We start from the raw sequence: 11,065 nt of genomic DNA on the forward strand, positions 1-11,065 counted from the left end.
GTGGGAGCAAAAGAGAAATTGATATAGATGTCATGAACAAAAGGACAAAGGGAGGGTAGTGGTCAGAGCTAAAAATAAAAAAGGTAAGAAAACAGAATGTGATAATAGCAGAACAAGGGTGAGCAATCTGAAAATAACATGTACAAGTAACAGATGGCCCTTGTGGGGGTGAGTGGGGGGAGGGGCGGTGGTAGGGGGAAAAGGATCGAAAATGGGATAAGGGGATAAAAAGGGGGATAAAATAATGAATAAATGAATGTATGAAAATAAGTGGATCAAAAATAAAAATGAATTTTGAAAAAAAGGATAAAAATGGGGTGTAGATAGAGGAGAGAGTTCACGGTCCCAAGTTGTTGAACTTAATATTATGAGACAGGTTAGAGTGGGTGAAAGGAGCAGAGAAATTGAGACAGCCGATGTCATGCCGACCGTTCTCAATGAAAAGATCAAGAGCAGGTAAGAGGTCAGAGAGACGGAGATTACTGGAGCTGGGTGCAAGGATCCATGGGATGGGGGGAGGGTGGGGGGGAGGAGGAGGACTCCTGATCAAAGTGATCACGGAGACAAAGGCGGCGGAAGAAGAGTTCAGCATTGTGCTGAGCCCAAAATTCATTTGAGGTGAGGGCGTAAGGGTATTAAACTGAGTCCTCTGCTAAGTACTGAGACAGGTTAAAGTGGGTGAGAGGAGCAGTGAAATGTTGAGTTCAACAACTTCAGACCATGAACACCCTCCTCTTTCTATGCCCCTTTTAATCCTGTTTTTCAAAATTCATTTTTATTTCTGATTCACTTATTTTTATTAATTTTTATTTTCATTCATTTATTCATTGTTTTATCTCCCCTTCTTATCGCATTTTCGATCCCTTTTTTCCCCCACCACCCCAACCTCCCCGCACCCCCACAAGGTCCATCTGTTACTTGTTCATGTTGTTCTTTTCAGAGTGCTCATCCTTGTCCTGCTATTAGCACATTCTGCTTTCTTACCTTAATGCCACTTAATGCATTTTTTTTTAGCCCTTACCACTACCATTAACACTCCTTTTGTTCATGACATCTTTGTCAAGCTCTTTTTTGCCCCCACCTATCACTGGCCTCCTATCCAGCTTCACCTGCTCCAGCCCCCTGTTAAACAGTATAAATTTAATCACATTTCTACTTCTCTGTAGCTCTGAAGAGGGGTCATACAGACTCGAAACGCTAACTCTGTTTCCCTCTCCACAGATGCTGTCAGACCTGAGTTTTTCCAGCATTTTCTGTTTTTGTTTCAGATTTCCAGCAGCCGCAGTATTTTACATTTATACCCAAATAAGGAATGTGTGACATACAAGCTTAATATATATTGTCTGGCTGTATTTAGATTTTCCAAAAATTTATGAAACAGGTAATATTTGAAAGCAACCAGCTGAGGAGGATGGGATAGATGCTGAGAGATTGCTTCTACCGGCTGGAGAGTCAAAAACAGGGGGACACAGTCTTAAGATAAGGGGTCAATCATTTAGGACTGAGATGAGAAATTACTTGACTTAAAGGGTTATGAGTCTTTGCAATTCTCTACCCCAGGGTATGCTCCATCATGGAATACATTTAAGGCTGGGGTAGACAGATTTTTTGGCTCGGGGAATTAAGGGATGCAGGGAGCAGGCAGGAAAATAGAGTTGAAGCCCAAGATCAGCCATAATCGTATTGAATGGCGGAGCAGGCTGAAAAGGCTATATGGTCTACTCCAGCTCCTATTTCCTTTGTTCTTGTGCAAAAGCCAAGAAGTAAAACAGTGATTTTTATGGTGCCCAAATATAAAAAGACCTGTGTGCTTTAAATTAAGAGGGGAAAACATAATGTAATAAACAAATCATCGTTCGATAACACCAAATAAATTTTATATGGCACTCTTCCTACATTTGCCACAACCACCTTAGTTCACAAAGGCAGTCTTAACCATTCCAGGCCCAATTCTTGTATCTCATCCACTCTCCACCCTATCAATGAGACACTCTCTTCTCCAACTCTCCCCCTTCAGATTTGTACACTTTTGCCTCTCCAACCTATAATCTTCACCCCCCCCCCCCCCCCCCCCCCAACCCCCAGCCTAGTTAATTTGCTACCACTCTTCCACTCTCTTCTGTTCAGGCTGCTGTTTTACTCCCCCTCCCCCAATCCCAAGAGCTCAAGCTCATATGTTTTACCTCACAGTTCTTCCTCAATTCCTTGGTTAGGACTGATATTATCCTTCCATTCTCACCCTAAAGTGCCACTCCCACTTTCTCCATTCTCCCTTCACCACCTCAAGTTCTGTTCCTAGTTCCTTCTCCTCTCCATCTGTGTCTTTCCACTTTCTTCCCTAGTCTACTTTCTCTCTATCTACAGGTATTTTCATAGCAAGCACAGGCTCTGCCATCGGCAGCCCTTGAAAAATCTAAAAGGGCCAACTCCTTTGGCTGCAGACACCTTCCTTTTTTAGCCGTAAGCACTGTCTTGATCTCTGGCTATACCTGTGACAAGAAAAATAAATGGAGAAAGTGCCTCAGAAACATTAAAGCTATTAAGCAGCAGAAATAGGAAAGAAACATACAGCTATTAGAGATGTCATGCTATTATAATATGGTAAATGATGCCTTGGCTGATATTGCACAAAGGGACACAGGCTTATTTTAATCTAACAACAGAAATGGTACAACAAGCAAAACTTAGCAACTTTCCCTCAGCCAACAATAGCACGAAGGTGAGAATGATACTGCAGCTCATCCGATATCCTTGATAACCTGCTCCTTCATTATCTCCAGTAATTAGCCATTCCAGTCAGGATAATTTTGAAATAAAGGAGGCATCTAGACAAGTTGTATGACAGCTTTCAATCTCACAATCATGATTGTAAAACTGTTGGTGCAGTGGATAAATTGGCCAGCATTTCCACTCCTGGCTACCATCTAGTGACCTTTACTGGCATGTATGTGTGGATGTTGAGTGAAATCAGAATTGAGTTTAATTGTTGTGCCATTGAAGGGCAAGTTGCCTGCCAACATTTACTGTCCAGGTTCACAAATCAAGAATAGCCATTTTGGTGAAATGCCAAAGGGCACCTAGTGCCTAAGTAACCATACCCCATCAGGAAAGAAATGAAAATTAGCACTAAAATTGATGAGACATCAATGTATATTTAGGCCAGAAGAAATTATTCTCCTTTTAAGCAAAAGCACACCTCTACATTTCAGTTGTTTGATCATCATCAGGCTGCACCCAGCACACAGTGTTATATTAGTCCATTATACTGTGCCATGATGAGGGAATGGACAAGTGGTATCATTGTTAAATGCTTCCACCCAGAAGTATTTTTTTAACTTGTTAGTGTCTAGTTTTTATTATGGCACAGTTGCGCACAGTCCAAATTATTTCTCTTTTACTAGATTGAGATTTGAGCATTTTGTAAATGGAATCTCTACTACTGAGAATTGCAGTTTTCCACAGCACTTTTTCCTGTTGGTGAAATCCATCCTGGGTAGGAAAGCAGTTATGTGTTGTACTGTCTGGGAGCAAGGGAAAGTTCATGATGATAGTAGGTTCTCTCAAATTGACACAAAATAATTACAAAGATCTTAAGTGAGTTTTGAAGGGTGACTGGAGAATAAATCCCAGCTTTTAAGTCCCAGTTTTCTATCGCAATTATGATGCTTCACTTTTGTGCTAGAGTGCATTTGTTCTTGCACTGAAGATCTCAGTGTTGTCTGACATAATGCCAGTTTTCCCTTGTAATAAATGTATGAGCAAACACTTGAATTATTCTGAATATGCGGCCTTTTATTTCTTTGTTCAGTTTCGCAGCAACTACATCAATGCATTTATTTCTGCTTGATGGGATTAACTATTTTAAAGATATATAAAACAAATGCACAAAATATACCTTGAGGTGCTATTTTGGCCTTGTAAAAGGCCAAATGTTGACCTCAGAGATGCTTCATTCCTTGCAAATTATAACATTTGTGAGAAAGCTACTTTTGTGCAGAAAGACTTGGTCCTGCCCTGATTCCCAAAATGAATATGAAGCTGGGCTTTTGGAGAACTGAATTGTACAAATTCAGCAAAGGAAACCAATTTAGAGTGTAGTTATTTTGTCAGTTGTAAAGCAGAAAATGTGAAGCCTACCTGAAGATTCTTATTTTTTCTGGGGTTGTGGCATTTGGAAAAGTGTAGATTAATTATGGAAAGCCAACATGGATTTGTTAAATGCAAATCTTGTTTAATCAACTTGATTGAGTTTTTTAACGAAGTGACATAGAAGTTGATGCAGGTGATACAGTTGATGTGGTCTGTGTGGATTTTGAAAAAGCATTTGATAAAGTGCCACATAATTGGCTTGCCTGTTAAGTTGAAGCCCAAGGAATGAATGGGACATTGACAGCAATGTTAAGAAGTTGGCTGAGTGTCAGGAGACAGGGTAGTGGTGAACAGTTGTTTTTCAGACTGGAGGAAGATATGCAGTGAAGTTAGGACCACTGCTTTTCTTGATATATATTAATGACGTAGACTTGGGTGCCCAGGTACAACTTCAAAATTTACAAGTGGCACAAAACCTGGTATTCTAAACTGTGAGGATAGTGATAGATTTCAAAAGAATATAAACAGGCTGGTAGAATGAGCAGACATAATGCACACGAAATTTAATGCAGAGAAGTGTAAAGTGATACGTTTCGTCACTTGACTGATGAGAGCTACTTATAACTTTAGCAGCTAACCACAGACACATTGAACTGTTTAAAGAAGACTTGTTTTTAAAAAAAGAAAAGATCAAAAATAGCTGCCACAAGTCACCTGATAGCTTATACTGTAAAGTTGATCACTTTTCTGGAAAGTTTCTATATGAATGACACTGCAGATCTGTTACATGGAATTTCACACCTGAGGATATCAAGGCTCACTTCAAACAGAGACACTCTTGAAAAGAAGGCATTAAAGATGCAAAGTGCCAGACTTTGATCAGATACTCATCAGGCATTCAAAACCCCTGTGGAGGACGAAATGCCCCCATATCTGTTGATATATATCGTGAAATGTGTCAAAAATTTAGGAGATGCAAAGATTAAAAATGGGATTATGTGGTCTACAACAATGAATGTGAGACGTGGTAATCAACTCCCCTTCTGGGAATATACAGACAGAAGCTAAGAACAAGTTGGAGGAGAAAGAAACATGACAGTCATCTAAAAGCACTCCTGGAAAAGAGCAGGAAAAATCTCTCTCGCGTGCTCTCTCTCACCCTCTCTCTCTCTCTTGTTCTCTCTCTCTCTGAGCTAAAAGGATGTCTTCAAAAGAGTGCAGACCTGAACAAAGTCAACACAATGTTCAATAATCTATGCCTCAAAGACAAGCAAAGGGCTTAATTGTATATTTTTTAAACTTTTTGTTGGATTGTAACTTTCTTCTGATATGTGTGTGTGTGTGTCTGTCGTCAATTCCTCTTAATTTTTTTCTCAGGCTTAGTAGCTAATAAGCTTACTCTTTAACGCAAAAAACCTGGTTTAATTGGCTCCTTATTAACATAAAAATACATTTGGATTGGAAAAGGCATTTATGGGGAAAAAGAATCTTAAAATCTTTCTTGTGACCAAGCAAAGGGGCTGAATAGAAAGGGAGTCAACTCAAACCTCCTCACTCCTTATTAGGAAGAACAAGGAGAAACAATGGACCATAGTTTCCAATGCAGAGGCAGTTGATTCGGATTGCTACTCTGCTCAAAAGTTCTTACCTTGAAATCCAGGCGATCCTGTCTCTCCCAACCTTCCAACTCAGGCCATGCGAGATCTGAATAGTGCATTGCATCCCTGGGACGAAGTGTCAAGGGCTTTAGAGTTGCAGGTAAGGAAGCCCTTTTTTATGGCACCAGTTGCCGTAAACCAGGTAAGTTTAAAAGTCCAGTAAGGTTAAAGGTCCTTGATAAGCTAGAGAGAAGGTAAGTATATAAAGTAAGTGGGTAGGTTGGGGGAGGGTGTGTGTGGTGTAGGGTCAGGTTGGGTCTATGGTGGAGGGGATGGGTGGTGTCGGGTTGGGTTGGGTCAGGCCTTAGAGCAGTGGGGTGTCAGGTTGGGACAGGAGAGGTGGTTGGGTTGGGCATTGAGGAGGGGGATGCCTGGTCGAGCCATTGGAGGGAAGATGCAGGATCTGGTTGGGCCATGGGTGGGAAAACGGGATGGCTTGGGCCTGGGGGTGGGTGGACGGGTTGTGTCGGATCTGGCCTTGGGTATGGAGGTCAGAGTTGGGCCTACAGGCAACAGCAGGAAGGTGGTGGAACTGGGCCTGACTAGGGAGAGCCCTGTGGGGGTGAGGGGAATCTCGTGGGTTGGAGAGTTCTTGTCAGGGGGGTGGGGGAAGCCATTGGGGGGGTGGGAGTCCTGTTGGTGGGGCTAGTCAGGGGTATGGGAGCCCTATGGCGGGGGGAATTGTCGGGAGTGGGGGAATCCCATGGGGGAGGCAGTCAGGGGCTGAGCGATGGGAGCTGCGGGTCTGTACAATAGTTACCCAGAAGCTAGAACTAGTTTTAATTCTTCTAACTGTTTCTGGATAACTATTGATGTAACACAGTTCGAACCTCCAAAGTTTGTGATTTAAATCGCATTTTTGGATGGTTCCCAGTGCAGGGCAACCCCTGGAAATTCCCCAGTGCATCTTTGGGGTACCCCAAATAAAACGCCCTGGAGCTCAGAAGTTACAGCCCAGTATAAAATAAAGAGTAAAATTTTAAAAGGGATGCAGGAATATAAAAACCTGGGACTAGATTTGCAAAACTGTTGAAGGTGGCAGGGCAGGTTGAGAAAGTGATTAAAAAGGCATGTGGGATCCTGGATTTTTTTAAGTAGAAGCATGAGCCTCAAAAGTAAGGTTATGATGAACATTTATGAAACATTGGTCAACTGCAGTATTATGTCCAATTCTGAGCACCGCACTTCAGGAAAGATGTGAAGGCTTAGAGAGGCAGGAAAGCTTTATCAGAATGGTTCCAGGGATGAGGGACTTCAGTTACTTTGATAGCTTGGAGAAGTTGAGGTTGTTCTTAACAGAAAAGACAGTTTAGAGGAGATTTGATGGAGGTGTTTAAATCGTGAGGGTCCAGATAGAATAGATAGAGACATTGGTCCCATTGGCAAAAGTGTCAACAAATTTAAGGTAAAGAACCAAAAGAAAATCTTTTTTACCCAGTGAGTGATTAGGATCTGGACTGCACCGCTTCAGAGCGTGGTGGGGGGCAATTAAATCATGGCTTTCAAAAGAGAATTGGATAACCACCAGAAGAGAAAATACAGAGCTGAGAGGAAAGAGTGGAGGAGGAGAGCGAGCTAAATTGCTCCTGCAGAGAACCAGCATGGACTCAACTGGCTGAATGGCCTCCTTCTGAGGCTAGTATATACAACACTTTAGCTTTGTGAATGGCTGTTACATTACTCTTGCAGTGCTGCACAGGATACAAGAAAAGGTTTGTCATATGATTGGCAAAGCTGTTTCTAGCCTTCAGCCTTTCTTCTCCGTCTCTATTTTGTTAATGCTAACATGAGCAGTGTTCTGCTGAACCTTTCCCTCTCATCCAAGCTCTAGTAAAACAGTTTCATGCATTTAGGGCTAGCGTGTCCATTCGGCAAACTAGACGGTCGCCGAAGGTGGCAGGAATTGGGTAGGGGATTGGCAGCAGGGGCAGCTGCTGAACACTGGTGCAGCTGGCAAAAAAATTGAATTTAAACCTGAGACTTTATGAGCAGCTCAGCTGGCCCGTAACCAAATGCCAGGAGGCCAGGCATTATGCAGTTTCCTCCTCCCTCCAAGTCTGATCCTCCCTCCTCTCTGCTGACAGTACCTCCTGCTGGCCATAAACAGGCAACAGTGAACAGCAGCAGAGAGCAGGCACAATTCGCTCCTGGCACTGCCCACCCACCTCCCCTGTGCATGCTCGCAGCCTCCCCGCCCATTTCCCTCACATCATGACATGTGTACTTGGTTGTCCTATCCAATTGTTTCCTCCCTTCCATAATCCAATCCTGCGACTTGTTTGTTTTGACATCTGACTTTGACTCAGCTGCTCACTACTCTTCAGCCGCCACCTTCACCTGTTGAGTGCTGCAGTGTGCATTCCTCCCGTGAGCTGACTAGTCTGCCCTCTGCGCCGAGCATGATGCTTTAAAAAGCCATCATGTGTCAGTTGACTGAGTCTGACTGTGAGTCTAAACTCTCAACTGCTTGTGCCTCTTGGCCACCCCATCCTAGATAGCCTAATAAGCCGCCCTCATGAGGAGGCAGTGCAGTGGCATTGTCACTGGGCTAGTAATACAGAGACGGAGAGTAATGCTTTGGGAAGTCGGCTTCAAATCCCACCACAGCAGATGGTGAAATTTGAATCCAATGAAAATCTGGAATTAAAAGTCTAATGATGACCATGAAATCATTGTCATTAAAAAAATAACCCATGTGGTTCACTAATGACCTTTAGGGAAGGAAATCTGCCATCTCTACCTGTGACTCCAGACCCACCACAATGTGATTGACTCTTAAATGCTCTCTGAAATGATGTTTCCATTTTTGGGGGAATCTCGAACTACAGGGCATAGTTACAGAATAAGGGACACTCATTTAAAACTGAAATGCAAAGTAATTTCTTCTCTCTGAGATAGTGAATGTCTGGAATTCTCTACTCCAGACAGTTGTGGAGACTAGATCATTGAAAGTATTTAAAGAGGAGGTAGATAGATTTTTGAAATATTGGGGATTTGATGGCTATGAGGAGCTGGCAGAAAAGAGGAGTTGAGGCCTGGGGCAGATCAACCATGATCTTATTGAATGGCGGGGCAGGCTTGAGGGGCAGAAAGGCCTACTCCTGCTCCTATTTCTTATATTTTATGTTCTTATGAAATGGTCTAACCAGCCACTCAGCTGTATCATACTGCTAGAAGGTCAGAAAAGATGGAAGCTGGACGGACCACCCAATATTGACCTAGGCACCGGAATCAGCAATGGCAAACTCCGCTCTGTTGGCCCTGCAAAGTCCTCCTTACTAACATCACCATCCCTGGGTATGCCCTGCACCGCAGGCTGGACATATCTAGCAGAGGTGGCAGCACAGTGGTATACAGTCAGAGGGAGTTTCCCTGGGAGTTTTCAACATCAACTCTGGACCCCATGATGACTCATGGCATCAGGTCAAACGGGGGCAAGGAACCCTCTTGCTGATTACCATGTGCCCCCCTCCCCCTGCCCCCAGACTGGTGAATCAGTACTCTTCCACGTTGAACACCACTTGGAGGAAGCACTGAGGGTGGCAAAGGCACAGACTCTGGGTGGGGACTTCAATGTCCATCACCAAGAGCGGCTTGGTAGCACCACTACTGATTGAGCTGGCAGAGTCCTGAAGGACATAGCTGCTAGACTTGGTCTGTGGGAACCAAAAAGAGGGAAAAACGTGCTTGATTTCACCCTTGCTAACCTGCCTGCCACAGATGTGTCTGTCCATGATCATATTGGTAGGAGAGACCATCACACAGACTTTGCGGAGAGGAAGTCCTGTCTTCACATTGAGGATACCCTCCATCATGTGTAGTACTACCATGCTAAATGGAATAGATTTTGAACAGACCTAGCAACTCAAGACTGGGCATCCATGAGGTGCTGTGGGCCATCAGCAGCAGCAGAATTGTACACGGACACATTCTGCAACCTCATAGCCTGGCATATCCCCCACTATACCATTACCATCAAGCCAGGGAATCAAACCTGGTTCAATGAAGAGTGCAAGAGGGCATGCCAGGAGCAGCATCAGGCACACCTAAAAATGAGGTGTCAACCTGGTGAAGCTATAACACAGGACTACTTGCATGCCAAACAGCATAAGCAGCAAGCAATAGGCAGAGCTAAGTGATTCCACAACCAACGGATCAGACCTAAGATCTGCAAACCTGCCACATCCAGTCATGAATGGTGGTGGACAATTAAACAACTCACCGGAGGACGAGGCTCCACGAACATCCCCATCCTCAATGCTGAGAGAGCCCAGCACATCAGTGCAAAAGATAAGGTTGAAGCATTTGCAAAAATCTTCAGCCAGAAGTGTTGCGTGGATGATCGATCTCAGCCTCCTCCGGAGGTCCCCAGCATTACAGATGCCGACCATCAGCCAATTTGATTCACTCCACATGTTATCAACAAAAGGCTGAAGACACTGGATACTGCAAAGGCTATGGGCCCTGACAATATTCAGGCAATAGTATTGAAGACTTGTGCTCCAGAACTTGCCGCACCCCTAGCCTAGCTGTTCCAGTACAGTTACAACACAGGCATGTGTAAAGTTGCCTAGGTATGTCCTGTACACAGAAAGTGGGACAAATCCAACCCAGCCAATTACCACCCCATCAGTCTACTCTCGATCATCAGTAAAGTGATGGAAGGGGTCATCAACAGTGCTATCAAGCAGCACTTGCTTAGCAATAATCTGCTCACTGACACCCAGTTTGGGAAACTCAGCTCCTGACTTCAATACAGCCTTAGTTCAAACATGGAGAAAAGAGCTGAACTCCCGAGCTGAGGTGAGAGTGACTGCCCTTGACATCAAGGCAGCATTTGGCCCATTGTGGCACCAAGCAAAACTGGAGTCAATGGGAATCAGGGGGAAAATATTCCGCTGGTTGGTGTCATACCTAGCAAAAGGTAGATGGTTGTGGTTGTTAGAGGTCAATCATCTCAATTCCAGGACATCACTGCAGGAGTTCCTCAGGGTCTCCTAGTATCCTAGGCCCAACCATTTTCAGCTGTTTCATCAATGACCTTCCTTCCATCATAATGTCAGAAGTGGGGAAGTTCACTGATGATTGCACAATGGTCAGCACCATTCATGGCTCCTCAGATACTGAAGCTGTCCATGTCCAAATGCAGCAAGACCTGTTCAATATCCGGGCTTGGGCTGACAAGTGGCAAGTAACATTTATGCCACAAATTAGTACCAGGCGATGATTATCTCCAACAAGAGAGAATCTAACCATCGCCCCTTGACACTCAATGGCATTACCATCACTGAATCCTCCACCATCAATATCCTAGGGAT

Source organism: Carcharodon carcharias, chromosome 2 (genome assembly GCF_017639515.1).
Source record: "Carcharodon carcharias isolate sCarCar2 chromosome 2, sCarCar2.pri, whole genome shotgun sequence".
In the NCBI taxonomy this organism is placed as follows: domain Eukaryota; kingdom Metazoa; phylum Chordata; class Chondrichthyes; order Lamniformes; family Lamnidae; genus Carcharodon; species Carcharodon carcharias.